Source organism: Sinohyriopsis cumingii, chromosome 10 (assembly GCF_028554795.1).
Source record: "Sinohyriopsis cumingii isolate HCF-2022 chromosome 10, ASM2855479v2, whole genome shotgun sequence".
Lineage (NCBI taxonomy): Eukaryota > Metazoa > Mollusca > Bivalvia > Unionida > Unionidae > Sinohyriopsis > Sinohyriopsis cumingii.
This window is the reverse complement of record NC_142970.1, coordinates 65353438-65364261: the sequence shown is the minus strand read 5'-3', so window position 1 is coordinate 65364261 and position 10824 is coordinate 65353438.

Genomic DNA, 10824 nt, shown 5'->3' with positions numbered 1-10824 from the left:
ATCAGCTGCAGAAACCAAATAGCCAGCCAATGAGAATGGGGCTTTAAGTTTAGATTATTCGCCTGTTATTCAAGAGTGTAAAGATATTTAAAATGTGGATCGAATGCATCATTGTGTGTAAAGTATTGGTATCGCGTCAGTTACAGTTTAATTGTTTGTCCCGAGGTAAAGGAGTCAAAAATTGGAAAATAAAACTTTAAAATTTGCTGAAGAAGAGTGCAAATAGTTCAGTGCTATGTCATATTTTATTTCAGGTACAAACGCGTTTCATAAATGAAAGTATTAAATAGCACGTTAGAACACGGTTAAGATGATATAAGAAGAAAATAACTAAAGACAGAACTCACTGTTCCACGAAATTGCGTGTCAGCCACTAACACGATATGTATGAACACGCACAGATATACACACATGCAGACACACACACACACACACACACACACACACAATACACGTGCTCAAATTCTTACGAGAAAAACCTAATAGTCATCAAACATATATATATATATATATATATATATATATATATATATATATATATATATATATATATATATATATATATATATATCAGTAAATCGTATTTATTATATCAAAGAAATAGTTTTCAATATTAATGCATTTAGTTTCAAATAGATTAGAAATGTAGAATAACCGTAAATACGCGATACTTTATGCTGGCGACACTAATTACTGAAACGTATTCCTTTTGTATATCAAAATAGTTCAAGTCCAGCTACCTATTAATCTTACATATTGGCCAATGCTGTATTGCTACCCATAATTAGTCCAGTAGTGTTCATACTCAATACTGGAAAACAAGTTTTGACTGATAATACTGGTCTTGTAACTTGACTGTACGTATATACTTGACTTGTCCAAAAGTGCTTATTTTATTGAAAGTATCGATGTTATATTTGTAAAGTTTATATATTTCATAGTTTTCTTTCCAATATTGTTTTAGTCGTCACAAGAAAGACGAGAAAAAGGTTGAATGTGTAATAATTTGATTTTATGTGCCAGCTGATTGGACCTTTTTTTTTTCCTAAAAAATACGGACTACCTTCCTCTTGTACGGACAAAAGTGATTTTTTTTCAAGCAGTTTTTCTGTCCGCTGCGCAACTTAACACCTGTCTAATTTAATAATATTGGTTATGGTTTTAACCTCAAATGATAAGGTATATGCTTATACAAGAGTGCATTTTACAATCGTGTTACGGAAAGTGAGTAGTTAGACATTATTAATCTGAGCTCTGAACTAACATTATATATGAATGTTTTAGGGTAGAAACATACATCCAGAAAGAAGGGACATTGCTTCGCCACTGACATTCTAGTATTAGATTAGAATAGAAATTAAATAAAGAAACGTTCACATGCAGAAACGGGTGTAAACGACGGACACAGTTTGCAAAGACTATCGCTTTACTACAATAAAATGATGCCTGTCACATCATCGTATCCGAACTGCAGATGCTAGCATCTGTTAATAAATACTTTATGCACGTGCATGGGCACTTTAAATTCACAATTCTGCACACACACACACAATTACCTAATAGTTGAAGCCCTTATAAAATACAAGTGTGAAATTAATAAAATTATTAATTAATTTTTTCTTGTTTTTAATTCATATATTTTCAAATGAAAAACAAATATCCATATAATTAAACAGGTGAAAATGCAAGATTTCCCGCCATGCCATGCGATACTTGGTTGCATAAGCCAATGCATGTATATTTGCAGCAAGAAGCTAGATCCAACAACAACAAAAATGAAACTGCATTGTCTATCAGGCATTGATATTATATTTGCTGACAATGTTTGACTCGTCGCCGTTCGATTCTCTACAAAGGTATGTCATTTCTACTACATTGATAACAATGTACACATACCAGTTGGTTGATACGCTTAAACGGACTAGCATCCTGGGTAATATAAAGTAAACTAGTTTACGAAGTGTCAAAACTGTAACTTATTGCAATAGGTTAGTTTATCTTAAATCAACCCTCCTCTCAAATCACTGATACATGTATGTATTGATCAGAAAATAAATGTGATTAAAATTTCAGTTAACTGAAGACAAAGGTGGTGGGTGGGGATAAAGAAGGTTAAGTTTACTCATACAATTCAGTATAAAAAGGAATATGGTACAAAAAAAGGTTCTGTTCAAAAATATATATTTTAACTTGATTTCGTCACACGTTCAATTAGCATCACGTGCTGTAGACAGTCATATGGTTGGTTACAGTTATTACTAAGTGCTTTTACAGATTGGCAATCTGTTACAGTTACTATTTAAAGCCATCTATGTTGAGCTTATCAGAGGGAATCGATGTTGATCGAAATCATACTGATTGATACTTTGATTATACAAAAATATTGTTTTTTCTCACTTAATCTCCGTTTGAGTAAACTCTGTATTTATCAGTACGAAAGAAAGCAGATTTCTTAAAACAAATCGATAAATAATCTTTCTGTGCACTTAATTTACAGCAAACAGACACATACGTTCAAGTGGAAACTTGTAATGATTTTGCACCGTAAACGTGATCTCCATCAGCTCTGTCAGGTGTTGAATTTTTACCAAATAACAGTCATGTTATTGTTAACACACCGTATGATCAATCACGATTTTTTCAAAGGTTACGACAAATAAATTGTTATTCTTGCTGAAGCCAACCGTAACATGCTGGAAAATCAAGAACCGAGGCGCGTATAGAGATACAAAACTAGGCCGAATAACAGAGGTTAGATAGCGTTTTGATTATAAATGTATTTATGATGCATTTTACTTGTATGAGGACGGGGTATTGTCATAACAAAAATGCAAATGACGATGACGATAGAACGACGAAAGCGATGGTTAAAGAGCAGGAGAAGATGTATGCATGTATGTATGTATGTATGTATGTACGTACGTACGTACGTACGCACGTGATGATGATGATAAGGGGAAGCAGGAAAACATTATATTATACAGACTGTTTTTTAGAATATGGAACGTAACTGTGCTCATATTTTGAGATCTTGTATCCGAGTTAGATCTTAATATAATTCTGACTGTCTTTTTGCACTGAAACAAATGTCATTTACGCTCAATATCATCATCAACGCAGATAAATTAAGGAACTATCCAATCAAGTTAGTATACAGAGTTTTAGAAAGTGCAATAGGACAGTTACGACGCCCGAACTTGTTCAAAGGGGGCTCCGGCTCGTCTGGCTCTTATTGTCCGCAGAATTTATACCTTGTATAGTGACGAAAGAAGCAAAATGTTTCTTCAAATGCAAACAGTTTTCATGCCAGGCGATAAGTTGGCAGTGGCAACATAACATAAAGGAAGAAATTAAATAATTGGTTTATGCTAAGCTCGATTTATTTTCTTCTTATTGAATACCTATATATCAGAAGTGACAGCGTATATTATCGTAAACCAGATTTTTAATTTGTAACGTGGATGTTGAAAACAAAATTAGGACATATGGATAAAGTTGTAAAGGATCAAATTCATTTTGCGTGCGTAGGAACTATAATGGAAACGAAATTCGTCTTACGGTGTTCATTTATATTACACAGTGAAGAAAGGTTATCTATTTCTGTATTTATATGTTACAGTGGTCTCAAAATGGGACAGTACAATTTTATAAGGGAAAGCCTATGTTATTTATTAATAGTTTTGGTATTGACAAACACTTGAGGAGTCCACGGAAAATTAGCGTTGAGGTTAAATGGTTACATTATTAGAAGTGTCTTACCTCCAATGAGGACACATTGTTACATTGCTAGATATGGTTACATTGTTAGAAGTGTCTGACCTCCAATGAGGACACATTGTTACATTGCTAGATATGGTTACATTGTTAGAAGTGTCTGACCTCCAATGAGGACACATTGTTACATTGCTAGATATGGTTACATTGTTAGAAGTGTCTGACCTCCAATGAGGACACATTGTTCCATTGCTAGATATGGTTACATTGTTAGAAGTGTCTGACCTCCAATGAGGACACATTGTTACATTGCTAGAAATGGTTACATTGTTAGAAGTGTCTGACCTCCAATGAGGACACATTGTTACATTGCTAGAAATGGTTAAACTTAAATGGGGCTAAATTTTAATTACAGAGTTACACATTACTGACACAAATGACACACCTAATAATCTGTATTGCTGAGGAGACACTGCAGCCTTCCACCTGTGACTGCTGGCTTTGAAAGGACCCCCTTTTTCCGAAAGTTAGAAAGGCTTTTATGTGTTTGTATTTTCCCACCATAGTCTGTTGTTGGGTGTATTCTTGAAAAAAATCAACAACAAAAAATTGATAAATTCTTTTTATATATAATTTTGAATCAGGGTTATGTCTGCACCTAACCCTAACCGGTTCATAAGGCTCGTACTCTCCTGTCTGGTTTCAGAACCTTTTTCTTTAACTAGTGATCATTTCCATAGATCAGTGTGTGCCAGTGCTTGTTATATGTATGGTGCTATTTTGTTGTGATCAATCTTCCATGAGTTTGATTTCTGGACTCCGCGACGAAAGATCAAATCAAGCTAGTAAGTTGTTTTTATTTAATTTAAAACCTAGCTAATAAAATAAAATACATCCAGCCAGGGGACAAAGCATCTCCATATGATGGCGTCAAAAGACATCCCCTTTTCATCCGCTTCCACTACAGAGGCGTGTTCCTTCTTTCCCATGCCTTACTTTACCTAACCTGTGTTGTAACCTTCTGGTTCAAAGGACACACAAACACGACGTAAGGGTCCGACAACTTAAGTAAAATAGGTAAAATAAAGCTAAAGTCTTCAAAAATACTAAAAACCAGTGTTACTTACAGTACCATGAATCATCTACATAACTACCTGCTCTCCCACTATGCTCTTGTTTTAGCAATGGTTAGAGGTAAGGGATCTTAATTAATTTAACATTTGTGCCTTATCCAAGGGTATGAAGGGATCATTTAGCTAGGGGAAGATAAACAACAGAACCCTGCATGTTGACAGCCTCTGGTATCAAATATCCAGAATGCTGGGAATAATGTTCTGGCCAACTGTCACTACTAACAATTAGAATGGTATATAGGCAATCATACTTTTAACATCTGTATCATATACTATGTAGAAAAAAGTCCAAAGAAAGAAACAAAAAGAAAAAAAGAAATAAAAGGAGAGTATTTATGTTGTGGGACTTTGTTGATTTGCAGCCTCGTAGTAATTAGTAGTGTGTTTGTGCTTCCCCGTATTTGTATGTTCGTAATATTCTTGTAATCTTACAAGAATATTACGAACATACAAATACGGGGAAGCACAGAACACACTACCTAATTACCTACGAGGCTGCAAATCAACAAATCCCACTTTACTTCCAGACTAACTGACTCACGTGTGAACTCTCTTCTCATATATTGTGTTAAAATTCTGTTAATAGCTACGAAACTGCATGCTAATGTATTATATTTGTTCTTATAAGTTTGGAGGGCCTCCCAATCAGGATGAGAAAAGATACGAAAGAAATGAAAGAAAGACAGGGAAGTGGGATGAGATGTTTCAACGGCTCCATATCGGGTGCCTCTCCCTAGTAGAGTAGCATACCATGTGCCTCCCCCTACCTCATCCCCCAGTAGACAGGCAATGGCAGTCGTTCATTAGTAATATATTTCATTGGACCCCTGTGCCTGCAAAACATATATAATCGTCTGGATTTCATTATCGCAATTAAATGTTCTACTAGGTCATTGTATATATCTGTTTCAGTGATCTCATTTGCATATAGTAAATATTTAGCATCGATTCGTCCGTATCTTTCCGTTATCGTATTAGTTAATCTGTATCTATCGGTAGCTGTATTTGAACGCCTTAAAATGATATGACTGTTTTAGTCTGTGCATTGTCCATAAAGGTGACATGATAGAATTGTAAGAAGAATGTGCTTTTTAAATGTTATTTCGCCTGTAATCCATACATTATATAAACTAATAAACATCATTATGTCTTTAACACTTGATGATACAGCTCCTAATCTCTTCCAGATGGCTACCCATTTTAAGGTGGGGTCGCTAGTTTCTACAGGAAGTTTTACCTTTTTTTATTACCTTATCTTTTAATCAGATAATATATTTTGTTATCATTTATTTTCCTCTCAGAGTTCATTGTTCACGTTATCTTTGAAAATAGTAGATCTTATTATCCTACAGTTGGTAGGCGGTTCAATCAATTTCATTTATTTATTGTTCTTATATATGTCGTAATTATGTTTACGTGTATCCATAAAAGTGAATATAAATCGCCTCTCATGGATACCGGTGCTTATTTGTTAGGTGCCTTATGTATGTTCCATATATACGATACTCGTTTGTTTACAAAGATCTAACATTCCTAATTTTCCCTCACTTTTGGTTTATGTACATGTTTTCGTTAGATATAATATACCTAATGAATAAATAATTTTCTAATTTTCTCTTCAATTATATTTCAACTTTGGTTCGGTAAAATCTACTCTGTGTTACGTATTTAATCTGGGTATATATATATATATATATATATAGAGAGAGAGAGAGAGAGAGAGAGAGAGAGAGAGAGAGAGAGAGAGAGAGAGAATTATAAATATACACAAGATAGAACGGAAAATGTTATCCCTGGATTCGTATAGATGATCGCTAGGCAAAATTAACATTTTATTACAAATAATACTATCATATAGGTTAATGATTTTTTAATTCGTTCTCTACGGAGATTCGAACCCAGGTCCGCGGGTAAACGGACCCCTTTGCCTTGCCTGCACACATGAGCCCATATTCCCTCACGACTAAGCACACAGCACCGAAAATAATGTTACTCAGTCGGTGTTATATACATTCACGTGTAGCAGACACACTCGCATGATGACCTATTAATTAATTCTCATGTATCTACACAGTCATTCCGGATTCCTATTATAGAAATCAAGGTATACATAATTAATTATAGAGAATTCTCAATACACACCAGACACAGTTCTCTCTAGTGTATATTTATAATTCTCTATAATTAATTCAATATGCCTTGATTTCTTTCATAAAATTCCGGAATGACTTTGTAGATACCCCGCTAAATACCAATTAGTATAATTCGGTTTTGTTACGGTTAATGGTGGAACCGGATGCCTTACCAACTTTTAAAGATTCCTTTTGCAGATGCTTGAAGGATTTACCAATTCTAATAAAACCTGTACAAGATTTTAAATTCCTTTTCTAAAATTGTGAATTGTAATCCATGCATATTTGTTATTTGTGCTGTTTCTATTAATGCTTCGATAGCGATAACGTATATTAACATTGACAGTACACAACATTGTCTTACCGATCTTTGTATTGGGATTTCCTCCGTCAATGCCCTATTAATTGTAACATTGACAGTGGGCACCATTGTCTTAGCAATCTTTTTATTGGGATGTCCTCCGTCAATGCCCTATTAATTGTAACTTTTGATGTTATTTTGTTACACATGGCCTTAATCCAGTTTCTGAAATTTTTGCGGAAACAACGTGTATGAAGAACATTTTTTTAATGAAGCCATGCTAAATTAGATCGGATGCCTTTTTCTGATCGAAGAGAAGCATTACCTCCTTCTCGCCTTGATTTTGTATCAGTTCTGTAATATTACTTATTGACAGTGTTATTGTGTATGTTCCTTCCTTTCTCGCCACACCTTTGAATTTTATCTACGATTGTTCCTGTTAATGTTGTAAGTCTACCTGCTATAACCTTACTTAAAATTTTATAGTTTGTATTTAAAGTGTTATAGATCTCCAATTTCGTATGCCCTCTCTGTCTCCCTTTCTTTTATATATTAAAGTAACTACCTCTCCCCACCTCGCTGACTTAGACATTTCCCCTTTGCATAAAACATTAATGTACAGCAAATCAAGACAAATATTCTTTGATGACTTTTACGTTTTTGTGACATAATACATTTATCACATAATTCTTTGGCGTGTTCTGAAATCAATAAAATTTGTATTCTGAACGGAGTTCTCTGTAGTATTCAGACCAATGTTTTGCTTTCTGCACATGCCCATACAATAATTTTGTATCTCACGTGAAATCTTTCTTTATTGTTTATATATAGGTTTCATTGATATTACGTATTTTATAGATATTGCTATCCATTCCCCTTTTAAATTCCATTCTCTTGTGAATACATCTATCCTTAGTGTATATATCATTATAGTTTCCCGTCCTGAATATTATCTCTTGTGTATTATTATGCTAAATCAGCATTACCTTATCTTTTATCTTTCTACCATCCTGTCTTCGTCCATTGTTTATTTTGTATATCCCTATTTTTTTCCTTTACCCACTTTCTTTGCAGTTTTTTAGTTGCACTATACAATTGTGTGATTTTGTTTGTTACTTGCTTCACATAATCCTATAACTCGATTATATCCTGCGCATTTCTTTATTAAAATTGTCAAGTTGAAGATAAATAAAGCTCACATAGACCGTGCCATCCAGGTGTGCATTATTTATCTTCCATAGATCCTGAGCCCAAACCTGTTAAATTCGTTACCCTTAATTCAAGTGTGTGTGATTTGAATTTTTAATGTAGCTTTAACAATGTTTCAGTTGCATCGCAACGGCGTCTGCAGTGTGGAAGTTTATAGTGATTTCTAGCACCGGAGCATCACGTCGCAGACATGTAGCATGATGCCCCACCCAGTCGCATTATCCTGACACCAGGCTGACCAGTCCTAACACTAACCTCTTAATGCTGGGCGCCTAGAGAGGCAGCTTATGTACCAATTTTAAAAGTCATTGGTATTACTCAACCGGGATTCGAACCCGAGACCTCCCCCATCCAAGGCGGACGCTCTAACCACTTATGCCATCTTAGCGGTCAAATTACTAGCCAATGAACCAAATGACCAATACCGTGTAGTTAATGGACAAAAATTTGCGTCGAAATGAAAATTATAAATAAAATTTACACCTAAATACAGATTATATTGCAATGTAACCTTTAAATATAGCAATAACAATTATATCAGGTGTAGAAAGAATAACCAGCTGTTATTAAATCACTGAATCGAGCATTATATTTCGACTATGTGCCTATTACTCATAATTGTGAAAACATTCGACATACTAGACCAATATGTTAAATATAACATACCAATATTGAATATAACATAACCATATTAAGTATAATATACCAATATAAAATATAACATACCAATATTAAATATAACATAACACTATCAAATACAACATAATACTATCAAATATAACACTATTAAATATTACTTTTGAACACGTCCAAATGATGAATGAAAACCAAAAGAAGTACAAACCGAAGGCATGGTTTCACGATATTGCGTCCGAAGACAGAGATATGTATAAAACACACACACATACACACGTACACACACACACACACACACACACACACACACACACTCGTGCTCGAATTCATACGAACAGAACCCAATATAGGGAACATAAATATGAGAATCGTTTTTACTACATGAAACAATTAGTTTTTAATATTAGACTATTATTTTCCATACAAAACTGTTGCATATCACTCACAGAGTGCGGCCGCTACGATCATAGACAAAGATTTCAGATGGTTTCTTCACCTGTTGTTTAATTTGCAACATTTGGATGTAAAATTTCAAGAAGGCGGTGGAGATGAGTTTAAAACCTCTTTCTAAAAATCATGTTATAGATGCAATAAATTAAGACGATTTCACTGAAACTTTGTGTAGTGAATGATTTGAAACTCTTTCAAGTAACATCTGCTAGTGGGTGGATAAAATATTCTGTCAAACACACACACATGTATATAATATATTAGTTTCTCTTTAAATACGGGATTTTTTTTTTTAAATATGAGAAGTACATTTTCTTCTACTTACGGTCAATGTTTTCATTATGAACAAGAAATATACTGAATATATTGTAAAGATAGTCATGAATCTCATAATATTTATTGATGACATTTTTCCATTTTACGGTCCAATTAGGTCAATGTTAGCACTTTACACTTTAACCTCTGTTTAATCTCTCTCTCTCTCTCTCTCTCTCTCTCTCTCTCTCTCTCTATATATATATATATATATATATATATATATATATATATATATATATATATGGGTGACCACTCCGGGGCAATTCAATTGGCCCTTCCGGGCTATGTTCACTTTCTTAACAGAGTAAGGTAACAGGTAGACCCAACCTCCTCACACGACCCATGAATGTACTTACGCAAGCGTAAGTAGTTATATGTATTGATGACTTTTTCCATTTTACGGTCCAATTACCTCAATGTTTGAATTTTACACTTTAACCTTTGTTTAATCTCTCTCCATCTCTCTCTCTCTCTCTCTCTCTCTCTCTCTCTCTCTCTCTATATATATATATATATATATATATATATATATATATATATGTGTGTGTGTGTGTGTGTGTGTGTGTGTGATGATTTTAAACGTCAAAAGAGTAATAAATATGCATATGCAAGACTACAATCTGCGATCGTGTTACGGAATGTGAGCTGATGAACTTTTGAATTAAAATTATTTATGAACATTTAAAATCAACAAAGTACACCCATCGCAAAACAGTTCATAGTAGCGTATTTGGACACAGTTTACAAAGAATGTCGATTTACTACAAAAACAGTTCATAGTAGCGTATTTGGACACAGTTTACAAAGAATGTCGATTTACTACAAAAACAGTTCATGGTAGCGTATTTGGACACAGTCTACAAAGAATGTCGATTTACTACAAAAACAGTTCATAGTAGCTTATTTGGACACAGGTTACAAAGAATGTCGA